Source organism: Alligator sinensis, unplaced genomic scaffold, assembly GCF_000455745.1.
Source record: "Alligator sinensis unplaced genomic scaffold, ASM45574v1 scaffold969_1, whole genome shotgun sequence".
Lineage (NCBI taxonomy): Eukaryota > Metazoa > Chordata > Crocodylia > Alligatoridae > Alligator > Alligator sinensis.
Window position 1 is genome coordinate 57,459 of NW_005842739.1, and position 10,683 is coordinate 68,141.

Here is a 10,683-nt window from a genome sequence, read left to right on the forward strand (position 1 = left end):
AGGTGGGGCAATATGAGAAGCAAGCATTGATCATATACTCAGCAAGTCAGAAATGTCCAGCAGAGAAATAGCAAGAACACTATGAGTTAGGCTGATATTACCTTCTTAAAAGGAATAAGATCAGAGGCATAACTGCTGCTTCATGCCACTTCCCTGCTTCTCCCTACTTTCCCCCCCAAAACCCAGAATATTTAAATTTCTTTTCAAATCCTTCTTTGAGTGTGGTAAGCTTTCTATCCCCTCTTTTTTATTTCTTGCATCTGGTTCTAAGGTCTATGTAGTCTCACCAGAACATGTGGGTGAGATTTTCAGCTGGTGTGCATTAGGGAACCAGAACGGCCTTTACCTACTTAGAGCAGTTGGAGTTCTAGATCTGAATGGTTCTTCCCCCAAAACAAGGCACAATTTATCAGAAATCTGAACTGTCCAGTGTTGCAAATAGAAAATAGTCTTGTTTGCACCTTTAATCTGTGTTTGCTCTATTCAGCCTCCATGCACAGCCTTCTCTGAAATTGCAAGTCCTTTCTTCCCTTAGGGACTGCAGGTTACTCAGTTTAGAGATCGGTCCCTCATTATGCAATATGCTTTTTCCAGTTTCTCCCTTCTCCATGTCACAACAAGTTCTACCTCTGACTGAAGATAACTAAACTCAACTTCTTCTTAATGCAGTTGTGTATGTAGTCTCCAGAACCAAATAATTTGCTTCCATCCTGCACATGATGGGCCCAATTCATAGCTGCCCTAATAACTGGTATAAAAATAGTGAGTGTTATTGGTTTAGAATACTTGTGACATATTTGAAAAATCCTAGTGGTAGTCCAAACTGACATCTTGACAGCTGCTCAGATTTATATCTCCAACGGCGTGTACAGAAGGGTGTGTACATTTTTCATGCAATGAGGCTCCTGAAAGCACTTTCAACAGCTGCAGAGTGCAATTAAAATGGCTAATCATGCAAAAACTTAACCCATGGGTGATGTAGTATCAGACAGGGATGCTCTAAGGCAGAGCACCTTAGGGAACCTGAGTACAAGTTACCTGCCAGGGTTGATTTCAGGTGATTCCACCTGCCTTCCATGCTGCTTTGGAGGGCTGGGGTGGTGCTCACATGGGCAGGCGGGACTCCTTTCCCCCCCATCCCTGTGCAAGACTGTCTTGACTGGGGCAGAGGCACAGCTATGGGGGAGGAAATGGAGCCCCCTCAACTCACAGGCTGGTCCACCTTCCCCAAAGGCCCCAGCAGTGGTAGCAAGGTGGGTCTTTGTTCCTTCCCCCCGCCTCTGAGGCTCTTTAAAATGGTAGTTTTGTGGCTGCCATGCCCAGAGCTGAGGGGAAAGGGGTGGTTGGAGGGAAATGGAGCCTTCCCTCCTCCTAGGCCCAACTGAACTACCCCTGCTAGGGTCTTGGGGGGCATACAGGTTGGGCTTGCAAGGAGGCAAGGTTCAAATTCCCCCCAGCCCATGCCCCAGCTCTGGGTGCGGCAGCCTCTGCCACTACCAAGATGCTCATGTCAAGAGTGGGAGAAGGGAGCACCCCCACTATCCAAGCCCAATCCAGCTTCCCCCAAGACCCCAGCAGGGGTAGCTGGGAGAGGCCATATAGCAGGTGGACTTGATCCCTCCCCCCGCCACTGCTGCTGACAGTAGCCAGCTGGTGGGTGGGGGGGCGTGGGCTGGGGAGAGGGGTGGTTTGGCAGCCTCCTGGGGGACTGCTGGAGCACCCCCACCTGCTGGCTAGGGCTGGTACAGCCAAGCTGCAACCTTACCTTCCCCGTCCCTCCCCCCCCAAACACATACACACAACAGGAGAATGTCTGCTTGGTTCTATGGCACTAACTTATGGCGCTTTGTATAAAGCACCTTGAGCTACAGCATCTCCCTGACAGGCTGTCTAAACTTCTGTACACACTCCAAGTCTCTATTCCATTAAACAGCAGAGACTTCGTCCCACTGTGCAGAAAGCTATAACCCATTCTCTTTACATTCCTTGAATTTTATTTTTTTTCTAGTGAAATAGAACATGCTACAAGAGGTTTTACATAGTGCCTCTATTATCCTATAAACATCCAAAGGGATGAAAACAGAGACAAATATAGAGATAAATTATAACCTAGATTAAAGCAAGAAAAAAACCCAATGGCTACAACCTTTTCTTGAATGTTTTTATGCAGCATAGGTAGACTTTTTGCCCTTTTTACCAGCTTGCAGCTTTACTTAATAATTTCAATGACTGATAAAAGTCACTGCTCTAGAAATAGCTGTTGAAACAATATTGTCAAGCAAAGTGCAAAAAATGGTGTGTTTTTTCCAGGATTTGACTAATTATTATCAGGGTAGTGGAGCTGAATCTTTTCACAGCGCTTGATGGTCTATAGCAATTTGCCTTGTGCAGCCTGAGGAATAAAGTTCCCCCTCCCACACAAAACCCAAAAAACAAAAACAAAAGAACAAACAAAAAACCCCAAGCATGATATTTCTTTTAACTCCTAATGGAGATTAACATCAGAGTACAATTTAAAAGGACCTAATTAAAATACCAGTTTCATAAAATTCTATAAAATTCATCTCTAAGGGTTTGAAAGAACAAAAGTAAATCAGGCAGATGAGAAAAATATCTTTGCAAAGTTACAAGATATGCTGGTAGAAGCAGGAGTTCATCCTGAACTGTTCTCTTTGCTGCTGCATAGATTCTCAGGAATAGAACATGAAGACATCATTGCAAATCCTGAAAGGAGAATGCAGTATGCTATTTTTCAAAAATTAACATAAAACTATTCTGATTCTTTAAACATTGCAACCACTTTCAAAAGAGTAACCTCTTGCCTGCATTATTTAATATTACCATAAACACTACCCTGGGAGAAAGGAAACACTCACCCTGATCATGGAAAGAGAAAATCAAGTAAGAAAGCAAGAGCATGTATTACTTTAGATACTGTAAAGATTAAGTGCAAACAGAGAAACCTGGGGAGCTTACATTTGAGTCCTGACAGGTAAAATTTGGCTTCAGTATATGTAAAAATATATAGCTTTCAAGTGTCCAGGGCTAGCTTTGAATTTCATTAGGGATTCCATCCCTTTAAACTGTTTTAGAAAGGCTGGGTTAATTGTAATTTTAGAAAGCTGTTCAATTAACCTTGACCTCAGTGACTGGCCATGAGGTAGTTAATTGATGTTGGTCACTTCCTTTATTTTCTTTCCAATATATGCAGCATGAGAACCTGTACATTTGAATTTTGAAATATAGAATCCCAGCTGCTTGAAGTCCCTGTTTGTGCCATTAAAAACACCTTCACTAGAAGCAGGGGTTGGCCAAATCTGACTCAGTCATGTAAGAAGATTGATGATGCACCTTTAAGGTATAGAGACAACACAGACACATGTGAGTTTGATGGAGGGTTTTTAAGCTTTTTGCAGTGTGGCTGTACTGTGCTAAGAACTGCTGTTGAAAGAGACTGTGTAGCTTGTGCTGATGAAATGCTGAAGTGAGAATATTGCTGTGTTAAAAAAAAAAGGTATTATGATTTATTTCAATGGATCAGCCCTTAAAAAGAAGCTGCAGTTTCTGTAGAACTAGCTGTCATTAGCTACATCTATGCCTGCTTCCACTCCTACTTTTCTTCTTTTACACCAAAGGGAATCTACAAGTGGAAAAAATCTGTTTGTGCCCAGAGAATCAGTATTCTCTCTTTCTTTTAGGAGTATTGACTCTAGGACCCATTGTTTGCTTTCCATACTTATATATTTCCGTCTTCCATTTTGCTTTGGTCAGGTACCATGGTTTCTCTCTCTCTCATCTTCCAAAAGAAAGGAAAAAAAAGAAGAAAACCAAGCTTAGCTTTCAGTATCATAAAAAAAATTAAGGGTGAGAAGAGGGAGGAAAGGCAAACACCAAAATAAATAAATGGCAGCTAGAAATGTAATCCGTTCTGGTACACTTCACCTAATTCAGTAGTCTTAGAGTAATACCAGGGATGAATCTGGTCCATATTATTTTATAGCATTTTTTTCCTTTCTCTCTGCATCTTCACTTACATTTTAAAAGGATGTCCCTCTCCTCCCTTCCTGGATACAGGTATATCCCATTGACCTGATATAGTATTTGAGAAGAAATGAGTCCAAGGCTCTTGCTTAGCTGTCTCAGTAATTAATGGAGGGTACATTCTAATACCAGGCTGGTGCCATAAATAGGATATACTGCAACAAGTTTGTGCTAGTATATGTCCACAGAAGAAGGAGCAGGGTTGTTTGCCAGCCTTCATTACAAATTGTAGGTCCTATTTTCTGCAAACCATATAAATTAATTCCATCCCCTGATGGCCTCTGCCTGTGCTGGGAATCAATCAGCTCTAATCATGTTGCTCTAAGAAGCTGGAGAAGGGCGATACTAAAAAGCTTTGTCTTTGTTTTCTGGACAATAGGGAAATGGTACAGGATAAATACAAGTATGCTAGTAATGGTGGAAAATGTGTGGATATCTGTGATTGTTTATAAGATCAATGGAAGGGTTGGAATTATTACATTTATTAACTTAGGTATAGAAGTTTCCAGTATTGTGCTCCTAGTGGTAAACGACTTGTAGTCTTATTGGGGGCCCTTACTCCTCATGCCCAAATAATGTATTTCATAATAATCTATCTGCAGGGACGAACCTAAGATTTTGGAAAAGGAGGCAGGGGGTATAGATGGTGTGGTGCATCATCACATAGAACACACCACACATTTTCTCTAGTTAAAGATCCTAGAAGCTTTACTAATATGCCAGGCCTAGAGCTGAATTAATCAGTTCAAGATGGAATCAAAAATAAATATAACTTCACTGGAATGTGAATTAATTTGCTATATCATATATTACATATAAAAACACAACTAACTGAGCAAAAATACTCAAAAGATGTTGTTTCATTACTTCTGTAGTCATTAGAATTAAATATACATCTCTTTCAGATTCATAAAACAAAATCAGCCTTCTTAAGTATCTTGACAGCACATGCAATGCCTCGCTGAAAGTTATTTCCACATCCGAATTAGAATTTCCACACCTGGGTGAATGCTTCTAGCTGGATGTAAAAAGAGTCTGCAGAGCTGTGGAATAGGAACTATATTATTAGGAGTAGCTACAAGACAGCAGAATTGCAGAAAGAAAGGATAACTTGATTAGTGAAACCACCGAAGACCATTAAAAAGGAGAGAGGGTTGTTAACACTTGTGGAATAAAGTTTAGAAGGAATCGGGTAGATTACAATGAGCCACAAAATCAATTGATTCCTTCAGTGCTGCCTGAATAGAAATGTTGCTTCCACTTGCAGGCCATTGGTTTTAAACTTTGGGTAGGACAGAAATCAAAGGAAGGGTGCAACTGCACTACTGCGCCCCCTCTATCTGATAAAGTTGGCATGCATTTCCCTTAGTTAATCTTTTCAGTGTTATTGAAGAAAACTAGGATGAGATGTTATTTAGGGGATTTCTGTTTTATCTCAATGTTCTAGTTCCTTTTAAGTTGTTTTGGTCCTTGTGTCTTGGTCTTCTTAAGTTATTCTGTTTTCTCATTGTAAGCCACCTTGAGCCTATTGGGATAGAAGGCATATCAATCAATCAATTCATAAGCAAGCAAGCTGACCTTGGCTTTCTAGCTGCTCTCTGTTCGTAATAGTTTAACAAAAACTTGATGGAGGAAGGGTGGGAACTTAACAAAAACCCCATAATCTACTGCCTAAAAGGGCTTGAGATAGGATCCCTGGAAGCTGCCTTAGAAGGGCATCTTCTGCAGTGCTTATGTTCAGGGTCCCTTCCTACACCTGGACTTGAATTTCAGTTTACACCACCATAACCATCTCCTGAAGCATAAGGGGGTCAGATGAGGGGATTAAGGTTCTCACCCTTAGCACCAGGGAATATGAAGAGAACCATAAACTGCACAACTCTCTGTCCAATGGTGGGCTTTCACCTCAAAAGTCCCACCCCTATCTGTGGTAGAGGCTTGTCTCTATAAGTCTAGCTGTTGTCAACCTCTGGAGCTCAACACTTGTCTGAGTGGCTTTTTTTTCCTTTTTCTTCCTTTCTGACTCTATCTTCTACACCAAGACAACTTTAGCACCTCGGCTCACAAGCCGAAGTCCACCGCGACATCTTGATGGCCCCTCCCACACATCCGCGATCTCGTCTGCCACGACTTGTTGTTACAGGAGAAATAGAATGCCAGGGCATGTGGGTCTTGATGCTTTGGCTCTTGCAATTTGTCTTAGTGTAGTGAGGGCTCCACCAACTTCTCCACCCTCGCCCGTTCCACCGGGTGGTAATTCAGTTGTCTCCACAATCTGCCTTTGAGCAGTAAAAACAAAATGCTCCTTGAGTCTCTAGGTCCAGCCACTCAGTATCCCCGGTGGACCCAGTTGTACCTCGCCCGGCTGGCACCTGGTACTGACCTGCCAGTAATCCTAGCCAGTCTTTTTCCTGGCTTATTGTCCTGATAGTTATAAATGCACTATCTGGGGTGACTTTTCTCTCACCCTAATGAGAAGGAGAACAAAAAAACCAAACTGACACTTCTTCTGCCCTTATAGTCCCAACTTTGCGGCACCCTTTTTCTTCAGCCCTGCTATTAGGGTCTTTACGGTACCTTCTAACAGCCTCTCTCAGGTGTTTCCTTCAGGGTTCTCTCCCCTGGCAGCTCCCTCCACAGAGTTGCTTCCCTTAAGCCCGGTCTCCTTTGCTTCCTCAGTGTCTCCAGCTCTCCCTGCCATCTCCCTGCCTGAGTCAGTCTCTTCTGGTTTCTTGTGTCCCTCTTTTGCTTGCCCCTGGCATGTCTCCTTTTATCCTGGAGCTCCGGATGACTCCCCCACCCCTCCTGAAACACGGGGTGAAGAAGGAGCCCTGCGGAGTTCTTAGCAATACAGGTGGGGCCATTTTACTTCTCTGGGGCTCTTCTCTCTCCTCACACTCTCTCTCTTCTGGAAGTTGAAGGGAAAATACTTGTGGAATTGAAAAAGAAATCTAGCTGCTTTAAACATGATGCTTCCAGTACAAAATCCTCTCAGTCCAACTGAGAAGATGCAAAGGAAAAAGTAAAACACAAAGGGGGAACCATGATCAGCCTAGGCCCATGGAGATGTATGCAATAGATCAGGAAGAAGAGAATAAAGCCCTATGTTTTGAGCAGTTGCACAGTTCTTTTATTCATGACCTATGGTTTGCAGAATAAGACATGATTAAAGTCGGTATTAGAAATGTGCAATTTCTAGTCACAGCATTGCTGGAAGAATTAGCAGACTTCAAATTAAAATGTGAAATGAGTTATATCCAGATCAGACTAGATCTGTTATTACCTTTAACAAACACTATATGCAGAGCTGTCACGGGCTGAGTCACCACCCTCAGGGCAACAACTTACCAAAACTCCCTGCAGAAGATGGGGCTGCAGGTGGGTGGAGAGCAGTGTTCAGGAGCAGGAGAGGCAGGCCAGCCTAGGATCATGGGGCAGGGTTGTGGGGCAATGACGATGTAGGGCCATGGCTGGGGCGGAGCTGCAATCCACTGCCTCGCACCTCTGTAATGGTTCCATGAGTAAGGACATCCAGGGAGCAAATAGCAGCTCTGCCCCAACCCTGGCCGCATGCTGTCGCTGCCCCAAGATGCTAGCCTGGGCCCTGGACATATCTTCTTGCCCATCTGTGGCCCCATCATATCAGCTTGACTGAGCACCCTGCCTCACGGCTCCCATCCAGTCTGCATGGAGAGCCCAGGACCATGGGGCAGTGGCAGTGTGAGGCCAGAGAAGATCTACAATGCACTTCCTGCACGTCCCTGCCGACAAAGCCAGGGCTCTGCCTCAGCCCCATGCTGTCACTGCCGCACAGTTCTGGTATGTGGTAGGCATGCAGACAGGGCACTCAGGCAACTGGGCAGGGAGCTGCATTTGGGGCCGGGAGCTTGGGGCCATAACACCATGGGGCTGGGGTCAGGCCCAAGGCAAAGCCACAATAAGCTCCCTGCATGGGCTTGCCTGTGGAACCTGTGCCCATCACAGGGGCAGGTGTGTAGCAGATCTCATCTCTGCCTTGGGCCCTGACCCTACGCTGTCACTGTCCCAAGATGCCAAGGTCTCCCCAACCCTGCCCACCCATCTCACTCCTGGACACCGCTCCCCGCCCACCCACAGCCCCATCCTAGTTGCCCAGCTGAGCACCTTGCCCAAGCAGGTTCCACCCCTAGCAGTAAGTACAAGGTAGATGGGCTGGGGTGCCTGGGCATTGGGGCTGGGTTCAGCAGGAGCCGCCACTGTTGGGAGTGCTAAAAAATGGAGTCCAGTTACAGTGCTGCTCCAGCCCTGCTGCATGCCCAGAGCAGCGGGACCAGCCATGTGTGCCATGACCTGGGCTGCCCCTTGCACCTGGGCTAGGTGGAACTGAAGGACCCACCACAGGCTGGACAGAATCCCTCAGCAAGCCAGATCCAGCTCACAGGCCATATTTTGCTTACCCCTGCCTTAGTAGCAAGAGAGCTATAAATACAAAAGCAAAAGGCCAAAATTCAGTGGATATAATAGCAGAGATTTAAATTCTAACATGTTTGGACAAGAATCTGCTCAAAAGAATCTGTACAATAAATACAGAAGAGACTTTATCCCAAAAAATAATATAATAAAATAAATACAGACAAACAGCAGAACAAGAAGATGCCAAACCCAGAAATTCAGCCTTCCAAACCGGTCTAGTCTAAACAGCAATGGATATTACAGCTTTGCTACAGAGAACTTAGGGTGATAAACAGGCAGGGTAAGTACTTTTGAAAAATTGCACCCTGAGTTTTCCATGTGGGTAAAATCTTTGACACTCTTGGAAAAGAACAGTCCATGTTGCAATGGAATAAAATGGACTACCATAATGTAGGAGTGAGTGGCGGTATTTTTGTTAAACTCTTTATTGGACCAACTGCTAATGACCATGTTAGATGGTACAGTTGATCCAATACAAAATTTCTAACAAACCCCTTTTCTTCTTGCATATTTCCCAGACCATCACAGCTCTAACACCACACATCAACCCTATGATGAAAATATTTATATGGTTCAGATTTCACCATTTTCTGTCTCAATACAACCCAGGCCCTTTAAGGGGTATTGGATATGTGCCACAGTCTTTGAGCTGGAAAGCACCTGTAAATAAATTTGACTACCTCCTGGAAACACAAATTAAAAGGACAAGAAAGTATCAGTCATGAATTGAAGATGCATATAGAGAAAGAAATGCTAAAAAGATTGAGGAGAAATATATACCAGTACTTTGTGCCTGAAACACCTGATATAGGTGTTAAGTGCCCATTGGGAGAGATCTCTTTGGTAATCCTGTTGGCTTTTAACACATAATTATCACTTTTCAGTAGAATCTGGACTAGATAATTGAGAATGTCAAGGCTTCTAGGACTGAAGAAGATTTTTTGTGCAATTAAGCAATTTATTTCTTGATTAGCTAAGAGTTTAATAAGCACAGGTGACAAGGAAGGAAAATATGAGATTGTGGGCCTGTGACAAATGAGTCAGTTAAGCAGCTCATTATTTTGTTCAGTTATGTATTTAATTAATTCAGCTGTACTGACTTAAACCAAGAGCTCTCCTCAGACCTGTTTAAGGCAACAGATTCATGTGCACATTGGTAAAAATGCAAAATATGATCATCATCATGAGAGGGTCCATCCTCTACTTGGCCAAGAGTGGAATATAAACTGCTCTCACCTTGGTCACAGAAGTTGCTTCATCCCACTCTCCCAGCATCCATGTGACAAGTACTTTGACGTTCAACTGAGGATTCATCCACATTTCAGGGCTGCTGCCACCATAGCTGTCAGGATAGCTGTGACTACGGGGTACCCTAATGGTAATGTAGCTTATGGCAATAGAAAGGAGAGGCAGTATCAGTCATTTTAGTTAAACCAACTCCCCAGAAAATCTGCCAGTAGAAGACCTAATCTGTCAGCACAGCTATACACAGCCTGAGGATTTTTTTTACTAGCATAGCTACAGTGGCAACAGGGGAGAACAGCAGCTTTTTTATACTCCCTAGTCAACACAACTATTTTGTTAAAGCTTTGTAGCATAGGCTTAGTCACAGGAACTAAATGTGCATGTCTCCAATGGCAGCAGAAGATGGTAACCATAGGCCCAGTGACCTAAGCCTGATAGCTGGATATAATTGCATGGATATATATCTAGATGTATCTGGAGATAGATAGATAGATAGATAGATAGATAGATCTAACCAATGGAGGTGGTTTTGGACCACAGTTCAAAGGATTTGGGTGTTTTTTTCAAATGTAGGAGTGCTGGAACTGCAGAGATAATTGTTCCCATTGCTAAGGGATGCCAAGTGCTACAAGAATTGCAAGTTTCTTGGCATAGAAAAAACGTTAACATTCATTTTTATTTTGGACACGGATGAGTCAGCAAATAGGTAGTTCCCAAATATAGAACCTGTGACTTATGCAAGAGGACACAAAAAGAAAATGTGGATCAATCCTCCACTGAGACAGACTGCAAAGTGTTGCTTCTGATTGATTAGAACGTGGCAGGGATGACTAGCTAGCCACTACTGCCAATCATTAGTCATTCTGTGATAGTCCCAAGGTATAAGGAGCATTGCAATAATGGACAACAAAATAGAAACAATATTTTGCAAAACATTAATATTTA